General features: G+C 33.5%; 1 protein-coding gene across 17 annotated transcripts in view; it reads left to right on the forward strand.

The window, feature by feature from the left end:
* The window catches only part of LOC127069304 (uncharacterized), a 46,293-nt gene that overhangs the window by 11,180 nt on the left and 11,113 nt on the right, over positions 1-24,000 (forward strand). For 5 of the 17 annotated variants that reach the window (XR_007783461.1, XR_007783459.1, XR_007783463.1 and 2 more), the window contains 2 exons: positions 993-1,143; positions 21,863-22,102. The gene's annotated coding sequence lies outside the window, so the exon portion shown is untranslated. The other 12 variants (XR_007783464.1, XR_007783465.1, XR_007783467.1 and 9 more) reach the window with 12 other exon arrangements.

The following is a 24,000-nucleotide window of genomic DNA, read 5'->3' on the forward strand; positions in this document are numbered from 1 at the left end:
AACCTCCATAAAAGAAAAGAGAAAAATTATGAAAAATTAAAAATTTTCCTCACTTTAATTCCAATTGTTTTCATGTACATACATACTTCGAGTTAGTAGGTTGACCTTCGTGCACTTTCGCGCGGTCGTTGCACTTTAAATGGAAGAAACGCGTAGTCATCGCAAGGAATTCTCAAAGGAAGGAAAGGCCAACGATAGTGAAAAGAAGAAAGGAGGTTAACGCGGTGATCAAGAAAAAAAAAGAAAAGAAAATATATCGAAAGTAACAATTTTAATATATATACATATACATATCATCTTTAAAAAAAAAAGATATTATTTTATTCCAAAAATATCTTATCATATCTAATCATTTTATATATATATATATATATATATATATATATATATCTATGTATATACGTATGTATATACATACATACATACATACATACATACATTTAATCGGGTATATAATCACTATTCATCATAGTGATCAATTCGTTCTTATGACCCACTGGCCAGCGTTTTCTACGTTTTCCTCGGAAAACGAAAGATGGCGATGCCGACGTGGGCTCCTCGAAGCTTTTCTTCTTCCACCTCGTAATGGCCTAATCCTTTTAATTCTTATCTAATTCTTATTTTTCTTCGATAAAATCAATCAACGATTGATTAAAAACAGATAATAATAGCGATAGTAAACACTAATGGCGTCGAATTCAAAATTATTTTACCATTAAATCCAAACGAATTAATAGGCCAGTATCGATTTATGGACACCATGAGTTTCACGTGAAAATCTTTGGATCGAGGAGGTTTGTTCAGTTCGTTTTTTCCCCCCACCTCATTTTTTTCTTTTTTTCTTCGTTCGTCGCACGTTCACTGTTATTCCATTTCCCCCATTATCGAAAGTTACGACCAAAGTTACGTCGGTGTTAGTCGCGACCTCTCTCTCTCTCTCTCTCTCTTTCTCTCTCTTTCTCTCTCTCTCTCTCTCTATCTCTCTCTCTCAGCGCGTCGCTTTTCAAGGCCGATGACGTGAGCTCAAAACGCTGAAGCGGCTACGAGAGATGCTGATACGTTGGAAGAGCAAGGACAAGAGCTCGAGCAAGAGCTCGTCCGCCGGTGGTGCCGGAAAGAAAAAACGCAAGTTTGGTAGAGAAGGTAAGAAATTAGCCGACGAACGAACGAACGAACGAACGAACGAACGAACGAGCAAACAAAATTATTCCCGATATTTTTCCATAAAATCTTTCGAATGCGCATCATCGAATTGAATCCAATGCGAAACAGTAATTGTTTCTAATCTAGACGCTTAATGGGACGCCATTCACTCATTTATTCGTTCATTCATTCATTCATTCATTCATTCATTCATTCATTCATTCATTTTTTGTTTTGTTTTGTTTTGATAACAATAAAGAGAGAGAATCATTTCAATATTACGTATTAAATATTTTAAATGTTCCTTCGAATTCTATTACAAGTCATAATCGTTTGTAATCTTCTACGACGAATGGGACCATCATCTATTTATTTATTTATTTTTATAGTAGTAGAAATATCGAAGATAAAATACTTTATTCGTCGTTATTTTTACTCTATTTAATTTTGCACAATGACAATTTTATAAAGGGAAACATTTTTATTAATATTCACAGTGGTGATTATGATTTTTGTTAATTTTAAAAGATTATATTTGAAATCCGTCGTTAGTAAGTACACGTTTGCCAATTCTAGCGGGTTAACTAATTTTATATTAATTATCGTGTAAATTATTATCAGATTAAGCAAGTTTAAAATGTCGATCGAGAATGCATTTTGTACGTTGACCCACCCATGATGCGCCAGACGAACTCTCTTATCTATCGACCATTTTCCTCCTACTCTATATGAACTTTCTCTCTCTTTCTCTCTCTCTTTTCTATTTAATAAATTTAAAAATCACTTTTACATATTATCATCATCATCATTATATATGTTCATCCAATTTGTGCGATATAAGAAACTACGCTCTAGTAATTTAATATAAAAGAAATTAAAAAAGATTAGGCCGAAAGTTCCTAGGTGGGCCAAAAGTTCCTAAAATGATTTTAAAAATCAATTACTCTTTTCTCTAACCATTTTTGTCTAACCTTTTTCTTTTTTTCTTTTTTTTTTCTTTTTCTTCTCTTTTCTTTACTCTTTTCAGATTGTAAAATTGCAACACCAGCTTGTAAAATTGTAAGGTTGAACTATACGAGATTAAAAAAGTCTCGATAAAGAGTAATTGATTTTTAAAATCACTTAGGAACTTTTGGCCCACCTAGAAACTTTTGGTCCTAACCTCTACATAACAGTTTGTCGAAGTGAGCCACTTATGCTATTCTTTTCTTAAGCTTCTTGTTCTTTTCTCGTGGAACTTTTCTTCTATCTCCCTTTCTAGTTCATATCAATGTGCACAGACTTTAAATCCTCTTTCTCGCCACTACCATCACCATCACCATCAACCGATACTACCTTTCCCCATCCCTTATAGCCCACCCTCTAGTGTTTCGACTTTGCCGACGAGTGCAAAGGGTTGCATTGGATTCGTTCAAGGACTATGTTAGGTACTTGGTTTTCTACTAGTAAGAAGAGATCAATGGGATTTCGTTCTTTGACTTTTCCTTTTTTTCTTTTTTCTTTTTTCTTTTTCACTTCTTATCGCTTGCAACCTCCAGTCTGTTAAATATCTCTTTCTTTCTTTTTTCTTTCTTTTCTCTCTATTTCTCTTTTTCTCTCGTTTTTGTTTCCTTCTAAACGCGTTAACTCTTTCCACGTTTTCTCTTCTCTTTCTATCTTCTCTAATTTTTTTTTTCTTCTATAGCGACTCAAGTAAATTCTCAAATTCTCAAAACAAAAAAAGAAAGAAAGCAAAATTGACTAATCTAGTCTTTCATAAATTATCCAATACTTTATTTATTTCTAATTAAAAGTTACGTGGAGTGCGAATGATATTAGTACGATTGTTAATCGTATTAGCTTTTTCCAAATAAGAAAGAAACAACATCACGAACGAAGTAAGATTAAAAACAAACAAACATTACATAATTGTTAAATGATATTATTAAAGCGATCATATGAAAACTTAATCCCGAAAATACGTATCTAGCATTAGACACATAGCTATATATATACATATATATACATATGCACATATAATAATAATAAGAAGAAGAAAAAGAATAAAAACAAGAATAAAAAAGAAAAAGCGTAACGATCGAAAGGGAAGATTGACAAGATCTTTGTCTTTTTTGAAAGAAGAGATTTGATGTTTGGTGATAAAGAAGGAACATGCGGTCAAAGTTCGCAGCAGTAACAGTAGCAGTAGCAGTAGCAACAACAGCAACAGCAACAGCAACACCAGCTACACCCTGCTCCAAGATCCGATCCGAATGTTGGAGGAGGCGCTTGCGCGCAGGTTGCATGGCCCCGTTTCTCCCCCTTCTTCTCCCTCTTCTTCTCTTGGCCCTCGTGACCCCGGGTGTGTGCACCACCAGCAAGCAGCACCAGCAGCAGCAGCAAGGCTGCTTGTGCTCGTGAGACTGCGTCCCACCCTGAGTGGCCGATCCTCGCGAGAACAGTAACGTTGTATCGTTCTATCGTGCATCATCTGTCTCTCTCTCTTTTTCTCTCTTTGCTTATCTATCTATCTATCTATCTATCTATCTAGAAAGCTAGCTAGCTAGCTATCTATTTATCTTTCTCTCTCACTCGCTTATTCATTCTCCGTCTCTCTCTATCTTCGTCTCTGACTCTATCTTTCTCTCTCTCGCTCGCTCGCTCGCTCTACGTCTCTGGTTCTGGCTTTAGTGCGCCCTTCAAATTTATATCGAGAAAAAAATAAAGAAAAAAGGACAGCTTTTCTCGAGAAAACATCTCTTTCGGGGACGAAGAAGAGAAAATGTCTGGATCCTCTCGAGTTTTCTTCGCATTTGGAGATGTTGTTATATTTGTAATGAATGTTGCAATATAATTAGTCGGTTTAATTACTCGTGTGTGTGTTTATATATATATATATATATATATATATATATATATATTATATATATGTAAAGAAAAAAAGAAATTCGGAAAACTCACGAAAACGTTCGCGCCGTTAACGCGACCTCTGACCTTTGAGTGTACGCACGAGCGCGCGCGCGTAAAAGAGAGATTGAGAGAGAGAGAGAGAGAAAGAGTACATCAATCGAATGCGTTTTATACGATTTCGAAGGATAATTCATGTTTCATGTCAGATGACACATTTTGAGCAAATCTGAGATTAAAAGGAGAGACTCTAAGATTGGTAATTTTCTTTACTTTTCTTTTTTTTTTCTTTCCTTTTCTTTTCTTTCTTTAATTGGTTGTTCTATGACAAAGAAAGATTTTTGTTTGATAATGGAATTCTATTGGTACGTCATGTGTGATATATAAATGACGAGTGATCCAGCCTAAAACGAGAAGTCTTTCGTGGATCTATAAAGATGCGTATTTTCGTCTGGAGACATTGCGTTTCGTTGGACGGTAAGAAATTTATTGTTTAATACATACATATATATATATTTATATATATATATAAATATTTGATTGGTTTTATAATAAACGATGTTGAAATTCATATTAAAAAAAGACCGAAGTGGACGTGTGAGCTTTATCGAATTTATCAACATTTTTAATAATAAAATTATTTAATTTTTGGTATGTACGGTTTTTTTTCTTTCTTTTTTTTTTTAAGTACGTATACTATTTAAAGATCATTAAAAACAGAATATTGAAAAATTCCATGTGCACGTTACTTATCGATTTTATCGGTTCTGTTAATGACGACGTTTTTAATAAAAAAATATTAGATGAAATTCTAACATTATTTATTAAACTTATTCATACGACATTTTCAATAAGGAGTAGTAGAGATTATAAAAAACATTCTGACTCTGAATAGTTATCGATCTTATTGAACTAATATATGTATTATATATATATATATATATATATATATATATATATAAATTTTCAGTTAAAAAGAAACATTGTACATTATTCATCCTACAACTTGGAATATATCGAACACGACTGTACGAGATAAAAAAGGGGAAAAAAGAGAGACTTAGAAGTTTCTTAGAACACTCTTCTATGTACTTTCGAACGTAGAATAGTATTGTCCGTTGAAAGTACACTACAGATAATCTAGATCCTATTTTCGATCGAAATGATTTCCGATTACGTAGAGATCGATCTCTTCGTGGTACTTCTATCCTACTATCTACTACTACTACTACTACGAGTCGACCTAGTTGTGGTAGACCAACTTTGATCGAAACGTATAAATTTTATCTACCGTATCGATTGCATCCTCCGCGCTTATATGTTATCTATATTGCCAGAAAGAAGAAGCAGAAGAATATTGCGAACTACGAGAGAAAGAGAGAGAGAGAGAGAGAGAGAGAGAGAGAGAGAGAGAGAGAGAGAGAGAGAGAGAGATTCTCGTAAAGTTCACATAAGAGAAAACGCCTTCGACGTTGTTTACAGCATCTCTCGCTTATAATTTTATAACCGAAAGAGAACATAATGCGGTGTACCTTTTTTATGAAAAGAAAGAAAAAAAGAAGGAACGCACTTGTATAATTTAATAAAACTCTTTTTCAGACATAATATTTTCTTTTTAATATAAAAAAAAAAAAGAAGAAGAAAGAAAGAAAGAACGAAAAAAAAAGGAATATTCAAATAATAGTAAAAAATAAATAAACGAGTGTTGCCATTGAAATGTTCTTCACCCTGTATGTATATTATATAATATATATTTGTATACATACGCATTATTAATAAATTATGAACGTCGATACGGTGATATTAAAAGACGATAATACTTGCACGCAATATTAATGAATAAATGTTTAGGTTTACCTAAGGGAAAAGAAAGCAAAAAAAAAAAGAGAAAGAAAAAGAAAAAAGAACTCCGGAATGCACTTTCCGTTCGTGAGAAACGATCGTTTATCTCGCCCTCACGGGATACACGGTGTTCTATAACGGTGACCTAGTTTACGAGAGAACATCCTTTGATCCTGACAAATAAATTGCGTACGCAAGGTTGGCTACTTTGCCACACGGTGACGACGGAAATAGATGACGACGACGACGACGACGACGACGACGACGACGACGACGACGACGACGACGACGAGGAGCTTCTCGTTTTATAAAAAAGGAGAGAAGACGAAGTCAAACTCGTTTGCTTTATATTTCGATCGATCGTTCTATCTCTCTCTCTCTCTCTCTCTCTTTCTTTCGGTAATGCTTCTCTTCTCTTTTTTTTTTCCTACGGATCCCTTATCGATTATCGTTTTTTTAATTCTCTCTCTTTCTCTCTCTCTCTCTCTTTCCCTCTCTCTAAGAGATTGAAAAGATCGATCGGAAAGGTAGCCAAGAGGGGCCATCAAATGATGCAGTTGAACCTAATTGCGTTCTTACACTGACGAATAAATTTGCGGGGTTATCATTTCCGGAGGAATTGACCCACTCTTATCGTCATTAATCCTGCATCGTTCCCTCGATCGTGTCTATAAAAAATGTAAAAGGTTGAGGATGCCAAGACACCAAGGTCCGACTTTTACATTTTTTATCATCTTCTCCGACACGTGTACACTCTTTTTTCTTCTTCCTTTTTCTCTCTCTCTTTTTTTTTATTTTTCTTTTCTTTTTTTTTATTTTTCTTTAAAGTACACCCTGAACTCGATATATTTTTTCTTTTTTTCTTTCTCTTCTTCTTCTTCTTCTTTTTTTTATACGTATATTTTTACACGTAGAAGAAAAAGACCTGCTATTTTTCAGTTTGTTCATTTTTTATTGGACGTAAAGCTTTGAGAATATCGAACGTCACGATAAAAATTATTTTTTATATTGATCGACTAACGAGAAAAAAATATCTGGCGATCTAGATCAACGTTTCTCGATCTTTTCGACGCGCGATCCAATGGATCAGTAGTTCGTAATGATACCATGATTGAAACGTTTCGTGACGTGAGTTATCGGCCATCATTTTGCGACACATTAAAAACTTAACTGTGCCGGATATCGGGCCGCGAATCATTGAAAAAAGATTTTAACGAGGAGCAATATCGAGCCGCGAGTTCATTGGAAATTAAACTCGGTCCGATATTAAACCATCTATAGGTCCTATAGGTTGAGAAACCCTGATATCTAGATCATCCGCATGGATTTATCCTCTTCTAGTTTCCTTTAGCGTATAGTCTTCCTTGTAACTCTGAACGATCTTGAATCTCAAAAGAATGGAAACTCGATCCAGTCGTCTCAAGCACACCAGAACCTCCTGGCTAATTCCCTAAGGAGTAGACCTCTCCTTTCCACTCTTCTCCTCTCCTCTCTTCTCCTCTCCTCTCCTCTCCTCTCCTCTCGTCTCTACCATTCAGAGATCTCTACTTCTCTTAGGCCTTACCACTTGGGAAGGTTATATTCTAGCTTAGAAATATATATATGTGTGTATGTGTATATATATATATATATACACACAATTATATATATATATATGTATATACAATATAAATGTATATCAAGTATATATAGTTTATATATATAGTTTTTATATATATATATATATATATATATATATATATTGTATATATATTGTATATACGTTGCTCTATTCTCTTCGACAAGCTACTAGTACGCGATTGATCGTCATGGCTAATGCACTGTCCTCTTGTCAATTTTTAACACCCTCAGCTCCGATACCAAACGATTTCAACCCTCCAAACTCGTTTGTCGATGTCAACCGTAATGTTGACTTGTGAAAAAAAAAAATAGAAAATAGATATACCTACGTTATCGATTCCTTACAATGATCTATAATAAATATTATGTTGCAAATCTGTTAAAAGAAATTTCTAACGAAAATGTGGAAGTAACTTTATATTTTATTTCTGTGTTATATTAGACTCTGGGTGTATTATATTTCAATTACGAAGGAATTTCTAACGCGAAATTTTAAAGAAAATAATATATTCGCTTCAAAAACATTTGTTTCCATTACATTTTATATGCGAAGAAAATTACGTAGAATTTTGAAAGGTACGTACTGTGTATGGAGCGTATTTCTTTTTCTTTTTTTTTTTTGAAAGGGGAGAAAAGAAAAAGGAAATGCGTCGAGAGATATAAACGTGTGTGGGTGGGTAGTCTGAAGAGTGGGCCTTGAAAGATCAGGAAGGAAGTCCAACTTCTAGAATATAGTTACCGCGCACGTTAAACGATATTAGATTTAATAACTTCTTCTTGGAATTCTCGTCTCGTTCACACCTTTTTCTCACTTTTTCTTTCTATTTTTTTCTTTTTTTTTTTTTCTTTAAATTCAATTTCCAACATTTCCGGACTAATCCAAGGGAATATTCCTTAAAAAAAAATTATATATAAAAAAGAAAAGAAAAAGAAGAAAGGAGCGTAAAAAATTGTTTAAACTAAAGAACACAATTATGTCTTTGTAAAAACTATACGGAAATATTGAATCTAATTCGAGTTGAAATTTTAAAGAAAGAAAGAAAGAAAGAAAGAAAGAAAGAAAGAAAGGTTCTTGCACTTTCTTAGGATGTTCTTGTATATCCAACACGCAGCTCTACTATACACCGTTTAACCTCTCGAACTCTCGAGGGCTTGCAGAGACGTAAAGATAAAACTCGAACGAATGCGCGCGCACAATGCGAACGTTTACGTTTCTCTCAACTTAAATTCCATCTCACATATTTTATTGAAGTATGTGTATGTGTACGTACGTACGTACATACATACATACATACCATACATACATACGTACGTACGTATGTACATACATATATACATGAGCACGCGTGCATATGTGCGTGCATGTGGTACGAATGATGCGAAGAAAAACGGTACTTCCGTGATCACTCAAATAGACGTAGATTTTCATCGAACAAATGACGGAGTATGACGAGAACGAAATCAAAGTGAAATTGCTTCTCTGATTCTCCACTTTATCGGCTTTTATTGAAATCCGATGAAATTACTTCGGATGTCCTCCATTGAGAATGAAATTCGAGTAAAGAAAATGTTAAGGAAAAAAAAAGAAAGGGGTGAGGAGGAAGAGGAGGAGGAGGAGAAGTTGGAATAAGGAGAGAAAGAGAGAGAGAGAGAGAGAAAGAGAGAGAGAGAGAGAGAGAGAGAGAGAGAGAGAGAGAGAGAGAGAGAGAGAGAGAGAAAAGTATACGAAGGAGAAAGATACTTGTAGAAAGAGAAGGAAGAAGAGTGCAGGGGTAGAAGAACCGCACCCACCCTGGTTTATCGACCCGGTTACACCCTTATCCGAGCGAAGCCACGAATTTCCCTCCTTACCTACCTATATATATGTGTATATATATATATATACATATATATATGTATGTATGTATATATATTTATATTTATATAGTAAGAGAAAGAGAAAAAGAAAAAGTAAGATGTGTATATATATATATATACAGATTTTATATATATGTGTACGTGTGTATATATTTATATATATTTTTTTCTTATAAAATATTAGCAATTTTCTTTTCGTCTTAATTATCTCAACTTTTATCAGTGTATATAAATTGGTACTTTAAAACTCATTATAATATTGTCGATTGAATGTGATAGATAAATTTTGAATTTGGAAAGATGCCAATATAGTTGTTTCAAAGACATATGGATATATATATATATATATATATATATATATATATATATTTGTAATAGGCCATTACAGAGAGAGAAAGAGAGATTTGTTTTTAATCTTAATTATCTTTACTAATATCATTGCATATAAATTTGTACTTCAAATTCTCATTATAACATTATCGATCAGATGTGATAAATTTTGAATTTGGGTGGATGCCAATATGTTCATCTCAAAGACAAATACATACACACACACACACACGTATATAGACCATTAGAGAGAGAGAGAGAGAGAGAGAGAGAGAGAGAGAGAGAGAGAGAAATTTAGTTTTTATCTTAATTATCTCGACTAATATCATTGCATAAATGTAGAGATATTATAGGTTTAACGTAATGTAATCGATTAAATCCGATACGTAAATTTGAAATTTGGAAAGATGCCAATATGTTAATCTCACAGACACATACGTATATACACGCACACACACAATAGGCCATTAGAATTTATTTTCTCTTTTAATTATTTTCTAATATTAACCATTATGAAATAAATATCTATAACGTAGATTCGTTATAATGAATTCGATGGGATCGATAGACAAATCTTGAATTTCGGAAATTGCCAATATGTTTGTTTCGAAAAGACTAGTATACTATGCTAAGTCCTTTGACCTAAGTTTGACTCTAAATTGATATAATCAGCTGATCGTGTAGTAAGTGCATGTATATATGTGTACGAAATCGATAGATCAACGGGATAAATTGTGGAATTTGAGAAGTTGCCAATATATTTACATCAAAGACTACATACTAAGTCCATTGACCTAAGTTCATTGATCAGAGTTCAAGTAAATCAGCTGATCGTAGTAACATAATTATATTTGTTTAAAGTTTAAATATAATCATTGTGAATTCGATAGATGGATAAACAAATAAATAGATAGATAGATCGACGTATAAATTTCAAATTTGTAAAGTTAAACCTCTATGACGATATATTTATATCGAAGACTACTCATACCGAGTCTATTGACCTAGGTCTTTGACTCAAAGTTCATGCAAATCAGCTGATCATAGATAATATAATTATATATGACAACTTAAATACAATCATTACGAATTCGATAGATACATAAATAGATAGATAAATCGCTCGATGTATACATTTTTAATATTGAACGTTAACCCTTTTAACATATTTATATCAAAGACTACTACGTACGCAGAGATACACACACTCACATTAAGTTCATTGACCTAAGCTTCCGACTCTAATTACATATATAGCGAATCAGCTGATCGAATGATAAATACCTTGAAAGACAAAAGGTATACGATTTAAATGGCTTCTCGAAATAATCGATATGCGAGACGAATCGAATTGCAGACTCAAAGTAGGCACGTGCACAAGATGATGCTGGATGTGCAGTAAGAAAGGAGCCGTAAAGATCCATGTAAGAGGATGCTGCGAGGATAGAAGAGAGTGGGGTGAGGTCAGAAATAGGGGAAGGAGGAGGGTGGAGAGGATGGCCGAGGGGGAGGTACACTACGTAGCGGAAAGAAAGACGCAACGCGTCGTGTGATGGTGTGGTATCAAGAGGATGAGGTGGGGGTGTTGAGGTGAAGGAGGAGGGGGAGGAGGAGGTGGAGGAGGGTGCGCAAAGCGTGCAGTCACTCGCGTCTGCTTCTCTACTACTCCAGTATGCACGCGGACGGCGAGTCGGTCGGATATTGTGTTCCCTTGTATTATTAGTGTACTTTAGTGCATTTAGTGTTCCTTGTAGTGCAATTATTATTAGTTTCCGATAAATAGTTCATTCATTTTTATTTCGATACGTATATATATATATATCATTCGTGGCAGGTATTTTTTGACGCGTGTGAACGCTTTTTTTATTTATTTTTATTTTTTTTTTTTAAAGGACAGCAGCGAGAGTATATCGAAACGCGAGGTTTGAGGAAAGGAAAAAAAAGAAAAAAAAATACTAGTGATATTCGAGGTCATCCCAGCGGATGAATGTGTTTTCTCGATTGAATTTTATTCTGTTTGTTCTTTTTATTCTTTTCATTTTTTTTTTTTTTTTTTTTTTATTGTTGTTGTCGTCGTCGAAGCGATCTATTAACGTTATATAATTGTCTATACTAAGTTATTATTTCCTCCGCTTCTTGACGTTAAGTTTGACCTAGTATCTCTTCTTTGTTTCAATTTCTCTGTTTATCTCGTCACTTATAGTTTTTCGAAATTAATAGATCTGCGATTATTTTTGAATGAACTTTGAACGAATGAACGAATGAGATAATTATCTGCTGCGACAGGTTCCTTGTTATCTTGTTCGTTGAACGAGTTAAATAGGATAGGTTGTTGCATCGAGGATCTCACATAATAAGTATTTCCAATCTTCGAGAGAAAATCTATGTAAATGTAGATAATTATCTAACGGGTTATTACCTCGGTTCGTTCGTTACGTAAGTTATGAAGATAATACTTTTCGATGTGTTTCATCGTTCATGGGGTTTCGAAATGAAAAAAAAAAGAAAATAAAGAAAGAAACAAGAAAAGAAAAAAAAAAGAAAAGACATCTATAAATGTTAGATAATTACATGCTCGATTATCATCTAATCCATTGAGGGATGCTATCGTTTCATTACGATCTCTCGTAATAATTATTTGTTATCCTTCTATAAATCTAAAATTTACGAACGTCAGATAATGACCGAATTCGTCCGAGTGTAAAAAAAGGTACAAAAGTAAAAGAATGTTCCAAAGAGATTTTTCAAAATTAATCACTCTTTTCGAGACTCATTATTCGCTAATTAGGACCGTGGTATAATTAAGATCGTAGTTTCACGAGCGAAGCTTGTAGTTTTGCAGTCTGAAAAAAACAAAGAAAAAAGGAAGAAGAAAAAAAAGCCAAGTTAATACAAAGAACAGAATCGCGAGAACGATTGATCGATCTTTAAAGTCGCTTAAGAACTTTTACATACACCCTATATATCTGTTCCAGTTATTATCTCGTTCGTTGACGTAATCATTATTGTTAACACGTCATCGTTTGTGATCAATCTTCCTCATATTCTCGTTGCTTACCTAACGATTTATATTGTTATCGTTCGACATATTGAGATTATAACGTTTAATTTAAAAAATCAATATCTCCTTTTCATTCATGCAAGTTATACACTAGGATAAGGATCTTGGAAAGGGTTTCTCTTTTTTTTTTTGTTTGTTTCGAGGTAGACGATCGTTCGACAGGAGACACAAGTGATAATAATAAATAAGTGATAAAGATCGGACCTTTCTTTAGCCAAGATAGTCGGGCATTAAGTATAATAAGAACGACATCGTGTGTCCTCTTCGCGTAGACGGTATAATCGGCCTCTTTATTCAACCGCTCGACCCACTTTCCAAGTTATTCTCTTCAAAGACCGACGCGTCGTGTACCGCAAACTTTTTCTTCTCTAGGGCACATCGACGTCTTGGTTTTTATTATCGCCGTAAGAAAACATATATTCGGTTAACGCTCCGAGTACATATGTATGTATGTATGTATGTATGTATGTATGTATGTATGTATGGGCGTGCATACACCTATGTTTGATTTTTCTTTTCTTTTCTTTTCTTTTCTTTCTTTCTTTCTTTCTTTGCAAAAATAAGGGGTAAAAAATATTTCTTGTTGAATTAAGAAGTAGAAAAAATATTCGTATATATTTATATCGAATCGATGTTGATTTTGTACTTGTAACGAATTTTTTTAACATCGTTTATCTAAATATTGAATTATTTTTTAATATTATGCACGAACGATACGATATAATATATGTATGTGTATATATATATATATTATTGTTTATAGTATACTATACTATTTTATACTAGACTATAACATACCGTTACGATACACTATATGTTGTATAGTATTATTATTACATGCATATGTACATACAATAGTACATTATAATATGAACATAATATAGAACATTGTTTACGCATTATATAAACGATACGATTAATGCCGTAACACGATAGAAATGAATAAAATAACGCGGAAAGTTATTACGCTGGATCAACAAGTTAAAAAGAAACGTTCCAGATGATTGTCCGCGATGAAGCAAACCGAGTATCTCGGATAAGTAAATAAGACAAAAAGATTTTTAAAAAATAAAATATGATAATAAAAACTTGACGAACGACTTAGAAAATGGAGGATGACGAGAGAAGAAAGACAAAAGATATAAAGAGTATACAAAAAAAAAAAAAAACAAGACAAAAAAACACATGAAATGTATATTATTCGCGAGAAATAATTCTGTCAGTTTCTGTCGGTCGATCGTAAGCGAGAGAGAGTACGGAAAAAGCGTAGTAGTGAATGATAGAAGAGAAGAGGGGGTTGTGGTTGGGTTAGAGGGATGGTGGGGGTGGAGGAGGTTAGGGGAGAGAACGAGAAAAAAAATAACAGAAAAAGAAAGGGAAAAAAAGGGAAAAGGGTGAAAGGAGGTGGAAAATGAAAGGAAACATCGGGGAATCCGAGTTTAAACGATGCACGGTAGAAGGAAACTTAAAGGGGTGGGGAGAGAGGGTGGAATCGAGAGGTGAGGGATGAAGGAGGAAGGGAATACGAAGGGAAAAGCTTTTCGCGTGGAAAAAGTGAGTTTTTCAAGAGTAGACGGAGAAGCGCGCGTATATACGAGGGGGACGAAAGGAAGGGGTGAGAGGGTGAGTGGGGATAGGATATATACTTCTTCTGTTTTACGCGTTTTCATTCGGAAAAAAAGGGTTGACGAGGGAAATTGCGAGTGTCATAGTCGTCTCGTCTCGTCTCGTCTCGTCTCGTCTCGTCTCGTCTCGTCTGGTCTCGTCTGGTCTCGTCTCGTTTCGTTTCGTCTGATCTGATCTGGTCTGGTCTAGTCTGGTTTGGTTTCGTCTCTTCTCGTAATCGTAGTTGTCGTTGTCGTTGTCCTCACTTTGACGACGATGATAACGGTGTTGTGAGCCATCTAAGCCACTTTGTCTGGTCTGCGATCCAAAAAAAAAAAAAGAAAAGAGGTAAAAAGAAGAGGAAAGAAAGAAAGAAAGAAATTGGCGGGAAAAAGAAAAATTTGTGGAATATTCGTGGGATTTTTTCTTTTTCTTTTTCTTTCCTCTTTTTCGAGGGTAGGAAGGAGGGAACAGTAGGCTATTTTTGTCTCGTCTACGATCAAGAGGAAAGAAAAAGTAAAAGGAGTAAAAATTGGTGGGAGAGAGAAAAGATTCGTAAGAAATTTGTGAAATATTCGGTGTATGTTTCGGAGAGGGGGTGTTTCTTGTAGGAGGTTGTTGTTGTTGTTGTTGTTGTTGTTTTATGCTTTTTTTTTCATATTTCTCGTATCTTTGTTATTATGGACCACTCGTAAGCTCGAAAACGTTAACGATCTCTTAGAGAGTTGCTTTAGGCTATTGGTCATAGGGTTGCTTCTTCTTTGAGATAGAGAAAAGGAGTCTCTACGTTTTAAACAAAAAGATGATAAAGTGTTCTCCTTTCTTTATCTTTCTGCTCTTAGTGCTTTGCTCTTCCAGTCGACCATTTGAAATTTTTCTTATTCTCGAATGGATTTAATTTTTAAAGAAGAAGGTCGGGTGAAATTTCAGTCTAAGGATATAACAAAAGAAAATTATATATATATATATATATATATATATATATATATATATATATATATATATATGAAATACATAAAGTATCTTGTATCTTTACATATAAGCAATTAATAATAATGACTATAATATCTAAGAAAAAATTTGTCACACTTCATTTCATTTTCATATTATATATTATCAATAATAAAAGATAAACGTATTAACTTTTTATTCTCGAATTTCACGTACTATAAAATTTTATATTTAATAGATAATTTTTTATATATATTAAGATCAAATAAAATAAACATGAGAATTGATTTTTGGAATCAAATCAAATCGAATCGATTCGATCCCCTTTCTCTCGTTTTTAAAAGATAGAAAATGTGAATAAGAAAAGAATCGAGCCAACATTCTATTCTCCTATTTCTCTGACATTTCAATAGAAGATACAATACTAACAAAAATCAAAGGACTTTTTAGTCGAATCTAATCGATTTTATTTTCTATTTCCTCTTCTCACTCTCTCTCTCTCTATTCTTTTTTTTTTTACTTTCTTTTGATATGGAAAGTTTTGATATAATAAATATGAATGAGAAATGAATGAAATAACAATTCTATTCTATTCTTCTAATTCAATAGAACATTTCAACAGAAAGTAATAATCGAAATAAAATGATTTCGAAAGAAAATCTAACAAATTTTATTCCTTCTCTCTCTCTCTCTCTCTCTTTCTTTCTCTACAGAAAATATGATTGAGAAAAGAATAAAATAACAATTCTATTCTCACCTTTTTCTAATACGATACAAAATTTTTAATAGAAAATAATAATAATAATAATAAAAGTCAAATGATTTCGAATTAAAAAAATCTAGTTTTTTTTTTTTTACAATGAAAAAAATATGAATGAGAAAAGAACATAAGCTACTTTTCAACTGGTCGTTTCATGGTAGTCAAGTTAATTCCAGTATCTCGTTACTATCGTGGGAAGAAAAAAAAAATGTTAGATATAGAAGAAGTCAGTGCCGTTACCACAGTCATTGCCGGCAACCTCGTCTTCGTTGTCTTCGTCGTCTTCGTCGTTGTGAAGTCAAGACGTTGAGGTAGAAGAGGCTTGGAACGAAGTTAAGCCCGTCGAAAGGCTCGTCTCCAATTACCTAGCAGAACTCGCAGCCTCGAGCTCCAACTCTGTATACGCGTTTATATATATGCGTGTGTGTGTGTGTGTATACATATATAGAGGATATGTCATATAAGAATATACAGATATATATATATATATATATATATATATATATATATATATATATATATATATATATGTGTGTGAGTGCGTTTGTGTAAGAAAAAAGAGAAGAAAGTTAGAGGGTGAAGAGTTTCCTGCCACCTTTCTCTCTAAAGTCTTTTTCGAGCTTGCTTTGTAATTATCTTTTGATGAAATTCTCTCTTTTTTCTTTCTTTCTTTCTTTCTTTTTTTTTTCTTTTTCTTTTTCTTTTTACGATAAGAATGATACGTGATTATTCGTTGTTCTTTGAGGATAGGACTTTAGTCGACTTTTTTTTGCTTCCCCTTTTTTAACAAAGTTGCATCTGCACATGTGTTTACTATATCTATATATCAGCTGATGGTCTTAAATAATCGGAGTAATACAAATTTGTCCCGTAAAAAAAAAAAAAAAATGAAAATGAAAAAAATTGCAGAAAAATTTTTCTCTTAACTCTGCACGTTGTTTCATCGATTCTATCAAAACCATGTTTAGCAAATGTATAACTATGTCTATATAAAATCAAAATTTTCCAAGAAACGAATGAACGAATGAACGAACGAACGAACGAACATACGTATTTAGGTCGTCGAAATAATATTTGCCTTTGATGTATTGACATTCGTGAATGCATTTGGGACCTAGAGTAACGTGCCAGGAATATTGACTTTTAGCCTACGAAATTCGTTGATCCTCCCGATATCATCTCGTCGTAACCTGCCGTAAGATATCGATAAAGTTTAAAAGGGCTTTTGAGGGAACGACGCGTTCTGATGGTAATATTATTCCCTTCCATCCCTTTCATCTCTCATCTCTCTCTCATCTCTCTCAACTCTCTCATCACCCAATCCCAACCCCCGCACTAAAACCCCCTACTTTTCGTCTCGAGAGTACACGGTTGAAAATTGTTCGTTGATATATTTTATCTGTTAGTTATACATACCACTCGGGATAATACCAGTAATTAAATGAATTACGAAATTTTAGATTCGATTTTATTCCTCTCTCTCTCTCTCTCTCTCTCTCTCTCTCTCTCTCTGCTTTATTTTCTACGTCTCTTTAGAACCTATTCCTCTCTCTCTCTCTCTCTCTCTCTCTCTCATTCTCTCTAATTTTTGCCTTATCCTAACGTTCGACTTTTAGTTACGACCAACCCCCTTCTTCCTCCCCTCCATTCCTCTTCCCCTACTCGACCCACTTTCTTCTACCTACCAGGACGAATTTTCTTTCATAAATGAGGAACAGAGAACACGTATGCATCTATGTACGTATGTACGTATGTATGTACGTATGTATTTTACTTGGTGGTTCCTTTGGATCTACCTAACTGAATTACGTTTGATTTAAGATGGTTTTCTCTCTGTCTTCTATTACGTCACGGATGACCTTTCATCGATATATTCATTGGGTGGGGTCAAAAGTTTCTACTTATTGGGTCACGAACGTTTTTATGTCTTTTTTTTTTTTCCTTTTTTCTTCTTTTTTTCGTTTTAATACGAGTTAACATTTTTATTCGTTTTGTTTTGTTCCTCTCTCTTTCTCTCTTTTTCTCTCTCTGCGTTCTTTTTTTTTTCTTTCTATTTTTACCGAATCCGAATAATAAGAAGAAACATTTGCTTAGAAAAAGAGCCTTCGTAAAAGCTTTATCGATTTTTAATAATCCCCTTTGAACTTTTGGCACACATCGAAGTTTTTTTATCTTTTGAAATCGCTCGTGTATAGGGTGTGATATCGTATATACATATATATATATGTGCGTGTGTGTATATGTGAGCTTATGCGAGATAGTAGTTTTACTAGTTTCACATTAGGGCTATTAGGATCATAATATAAGTTATGGTTATTTGATATTAATCTTCGATGACCGTGTTAATTAAAATATTCGTTCAATATAAATGTTATTAATGATGTCAGTTAATTACATTTTATTTATAATTTTTCAAAATGCTTTAATAACCTGTCGATTTATTTTTCTGTTCTTTCTTCTTTTTCTTTTTTTTCTTTTTTGTTTTTAATTTACCTGGATTACTATTGAAATATATTCAGAAGCAATATTTAATTAAATGTTTGACATTTTAATGAGGCTAATTTGATAATTACATACGCAATACATATGCGCATACGTTTCTTTTATTTTTTATTATTTATAATGAATAATAACTTACGTTATAAAATTTATTGTTTCAAAATACTTGTGATAATTCGTAAACTTTCTTTAATTTATTCTCTTAATATATTTATATAGAATAATAATTATCGTTAAAGCGTGGAAGTTATGTAAACAAGTTAATGGGTGATATTTAATTAAAACGTTTAACGATTTAATTGGCTTATGCACTAATTAGAGAATTATGTAATGCGCATTTTTGTTTCTGTTTTTGTTTTTTTATAATGAATAATAGTTATTATTCATTGCGGGCTTGTTTAAAGAGGATCACATTTCTTGACATAATACGATATGAAAACTCGCAGTTATGGGTTAGGAGCTTATCAACGTTAAAAGCGCAAGCGCAACGTCATTACGCGTTTGGTGTTCATGCGATCATTACGAGGCGTCACGCCTCGGTAATTAAATAGCGATGCACGTCTCTCTCGTACGTCTACTTGATTAAATCGTTGATCATTTGACATATAAAAGAACGAAAATTCAAATTCAACTTCTTCTGCGCAACTTCTTCGCAAATTAATATTTCGAGTAAAGTTCTTTACGAGTTGGTACTTGAAAAAAAAAAGAAAGTAAAAAAGGAGATTGAGAAGAAATTTAACACGATGTAATCTTGAAAGATTAATTTATCGAGGATTAATTAATATACGCGAATTATTAATTAAAAAATGTGAAAGTTGAAAGACGATTAAAGGGTATCGATTATCGAAATGCATATTGGGTCGTTGTATCCTTGAACGATCAGAGATAACGAATAAAAAGATTAGAGAATGATCCGAGAACGATCTATCGATCGATGCTAATAGGATTTAGTTCGTTATAAAAAAAAAAAGATAAATGATTTAGAAATCTAATCGAAACGAGATGTATGGATTAAACTTGGATGATACTAACTCGATGAAAAGAATCGGTAACATTAGATTGATTATTATGATGCTTATATCACGGACTAATTAACGAATCGACCTATCGAATATACCAAGAAAAGAAATGTCGACTAATGAAGCCTCGACTATAATCGGAGAGTATCGATTATCGAAATATTACGTAGATAACCTATCCTCGTAGCGCAACCCACGAAGACAAATAAAAATTAAAAAGGAATCCAAATATGAGGATGATCGATCGATCGAGAACTTTGATTAATAGACTGAACATACATTTTATATATATGCATTTATACCGTAGCTATAACAGACTACTTAACGAAAATTTCAACTAAGGCAAATCTTAAAGAAAGGAAAAGTAAATATCAAAAAATATATCTCGAAATGATCGATCGATCGATAGATCGATCGAAACGCCGAAACAAAAAGATACGTTTCAAACGTTTCACCTAAATCCAATTACAAAGTAATTAACGGATCGATCTATTCGATAAATTAATTAACAGGAGCCCAATAATAATCGTATCTATCGATCAAATAAGAGAACAGGGTCACATCGAGATGAAATCTCGTTAATCCTTAACGCTTCGATAGAAAAAAAAAAAAAGAAAAGCAAAGAGAAGGGAAAAAGGGAAGGAAGCAAAAGAAAGAAAGGAAGAAAGAAAAAGAAGAAGAAAAAGGAAAACGAATCGCCACGAAAAATCATCGAAACAACGCGAACAATTAATCACCGAGGCTTGCACCGAGGGTGAAAAAAAGTGTAAGCGGGTGAAAGAAAAAAGGGGTGGGGGGAAACAGGAAAAAAAAGAAAAAGAAAAAGAAAAATAAACAGATAAAAAGGAAAAGGAAAGAAAAGCAAAGGAAAGGAAAGAAAAAAGAGAGGAAAGCAAAAAAAGGGAAGCCAACTCCAATTCACACGGCAACGATTAACGTAATAAAAAGGGCAAAAAGCGTGGGGTTTTGCGTTCAGAAAGAGAGAGAGAGAGAAAAAGAGAAAGAGAGAAAGAGAGAGAAAGCTTCGAAATCTCTTCTCAATAGTAAGAACGAATGAGATGGGGATAAAAGAGAAATGCAATGAGAAAGCTAGAGCGAGAGACAGAGAGGGGGTTAGAGAAGAGGGTGGAGTGGGTAAGTGAGGGGAAAGGAAAAGGGTGGATGCGTGTACGCGCATGCACGGCCACCCATTGCCCTTCCGTAACCCGGTCGTGCGCTTTACGAGTAAGCTTTTGCTCCAGTAACCAACGACGCGCTACATCCGTCGTTTGCTTCTCTCTCCGTTCACATTTACACGCGTACGCACATTATATATATATATGTGCGTCTATATACATATATATGCATACATATTTATGTCATATATATGTATATCTATATTCGTATCTCTCTTACTCTCTCTCTCTCCGTTGCATGTATCTTTTTTTCTTCTCTTTCTTTAACTCTCATATACATATGCACTCTTTCTCTTTCTCTCTCTTTCTCTCTCTCTTTCTTTCTCTCTCTCTCTCTCTTTGCATTCTGTAAAGGCGTGCATATAAACAGAACAAGTAAATACCTGGAAAGCGTCGCGAAGAGGACTCCTAAGCGAAGCTCGTTAACCTCTGTAAAACGTTAAACGTTCGACTACTACGACTACTACGACTACTACGACTATTACGACTACGACTACGACTACGAGTACGAGTACGACTACTACGATCATGACGTACGACGTCGACGACGCCCCTTTTTCTTCGAGTTTGCAAGTTCGATGCGTTTAAGTGCATAAGATGCATTAACTCGAAATCCAATTATTTCCTCTTCAATTATTCTAGTTTCTTTTTGTTTTCTTTTTTTAACTCGAAACACGATTCGTTATTTCTTTTTTTATTTACTCGTTCGTTCGTTCATTCGTTCATTCATTCATTCAATCATTCATTCATTCATTCGTCTATTCATTTATTTCTTTAATCTAATTCATTTTTATCAGTGAAAATTCTTTTCTTTTTTTTTTCCATTCGATCATAACTCTCTTACCGATTTTTCTTTTTGTTTTCTTCTTTTATTTATTCTTTTTTTCGTAATTTAATAAAAGCAAAATATTCTTTTACGATCATTCATGAATTAATTATATTTACCTTATACGAACGAGTGCATGAAAATAACGTTAAAGTGTACACATACATACATACATACATGCATATATATAATATTATTATTAACAAGTCAAAGTGTGTGTGTGTGTGTGTGTGTCGATGCACGCACAAGCGATCAAACGTTCATTTCCTACGTTATAAAAACGAAAAGTTAGACCGTGAGAGTCCGACGACGATTGGTGCAAACGTTTTAAATTACAAATACATGAAACAAAACTCAAAAACGAAAACTACAAAAAAGAAAACTAAAAAAGAAACTATAGAAAAGCGTGTAAAACAGATCGAGTAGAAAAACGAAAGAGAATGTGTAGTAAGTGCAGCGAATGTTGTCAAGGATCTAGGCACAGCGTGGACGTAAGCCCAGCCTCGGGATCAGATTCGGAAACCTCAGGTAAACGAATTCGGATTCCAATCTAAACGCAATCCACCCGCTTCGAACCACTCCCAACTTACCGTCGTCTTTTTCTTTCTCGCTCAATGAACAAAAAAAAAATAAAATATATATATATATAAAAGAAAAAAAATAAGAAAAAGAAAAAGGAAAATTGCATGCAAACATACGAACATACGAACGAACAAACAAACAAAATCTTCCTATCAATTTTAAGCTTCCAATTAGTCAAACCGGTAAAGTCCGATCGGAAAGCATCGCGTTTGTTCGAACAGGAAAAAAATAAAAAAAGAAAATAGAAAAAAAAGAGTTTCATCGAGAGTTAGTTCGCTTCCGTAAATTCCCTTCGAGTCCATTTCCCTCTTTCTCCCCTTCCTCCCTTCCCCTCTTATCCCCCTCTCTCTCTCTTTCCTCGACCTGCCCCAACCTCTATCGTTCCCTCCTCTCTCTCTCTCTCTCTCTCTCTCTCATATCTCTCTCATCTCTCTCATCTCTCTCATCACCGTTCTCAGCATCACCTCAAAGCTCATCCACGATTCAACGGACAAATAATTTCCTCGTCTCTCTACTGGCTCCTACTATGCGAAGTTATTCGAAGCTATCGGATCTGTATAAAAAGTCATTTTCTCTCGAATAACGATGCTTTCATCGTCGCTTAACGACAAGAACGTTTGACGTCGTTCCATCTTTACACAGAGTAATTCTAACAGCGAAAATTCCAAGAAATATAATTTGACGTTTTCCTTAGCCCCTCCTACCCTATATTTCTATTTCTAGTTTTATGTCTACTTCTTTCTCTTTTTTTTTCTGTTTCTGTTTCTATTGTTACTACTACTAGTATTGCTACTGGTACTGCTACTGTTGCTACTACTACTGCTCTATTTATTTGTTTTTAGCTGTTATTTTTATTTATCGTATTTTAATTTAATATAATTTGATATGTGTATATATATATTTTTTTTTTTTTTGAATCGATCAAAAATTTATGAAACTTGAGCATGTTTGAAATCGCTATAAATGTTACAAAAAAGTAAGATCGAGCTAATCCGATGCAGCATTTAATTATTATAAAGTTGAGTCGATATAATAAAAGTGTTAATTTCAAAATTCACATAGCAATTAATTATCGATCATAATTCTTTTCTTTCGTTTTTTAATCTACCAAGCTAATGAGAGGTAAAAGAAATTTGAAATTCGATGTAAAGAAGTACGAATGTGGTACGTTTTGTACTCGAGATACTCTCTCGTATACTTTCGAAAAGGAAACTAAGTTTGATGGGAGAAAGAAAATAGAGGAAGGGTTAAAAGAAAAAGAGAGAGAGAGACAGAAAAGAAAAAATAAGATCTACGTTTCTTGTCGGTGTCGTAAACGGGGTTACGCTACTGAAAAGGAAAACGATGAAAAGAAAAAAAAAAAAAAAACTAAGGAAGAGCTTACAGCTCCGAGCGAACTTTCTTACATCTTTTCCCTTAGATCTTCTTTAACACTCTCCATTCCTTTTTTCTTTTTTTATTTCGTAAATATACCGAAAGATATTTAATCGTCCGACTTGACCTTTGTATATAACTTGTGTTCAAACTTATCTTTCTCTCTCTCTCTCTCTTTTTTTTTTTTTTTTTTTAATGATCTTTTTCGTCGTTGAATTTACAAGTAAAAGTTATATTAACGAATTCAATAGCAACTTGTCAAAGTCTAATTTATATAATACCACATTGAACACGTTAAAAATAAAAAATTTTGTTACGTCATAAAAGATGAAAGTTTTGCGATTAAGATGAACCTACTAATTATGATTAACGTCGATGTGATACTAAAAAAGAAAGCTTCTTCTTTTATTCGTTTTAAAAATGAATGCAATAAAAGTATCATATTCGCAAATTCAATGATTATGTTGAAA

This window comes from Vespula vulgaris, chromosome 15 (assembly GCF_905475345.1).
Source record: "Vespula vulgaris chromosome 15, iyVesVulg1.1, whole genome shotgun sequence".
In the NCBI taxonomy this organism is placed as follows: domain Eukaryota; kingdom Metazoa; phylum Arthropoda; class Insecta; order Hymenoptera; family Vespidae; genus Vespula; species Vespula vulgaris.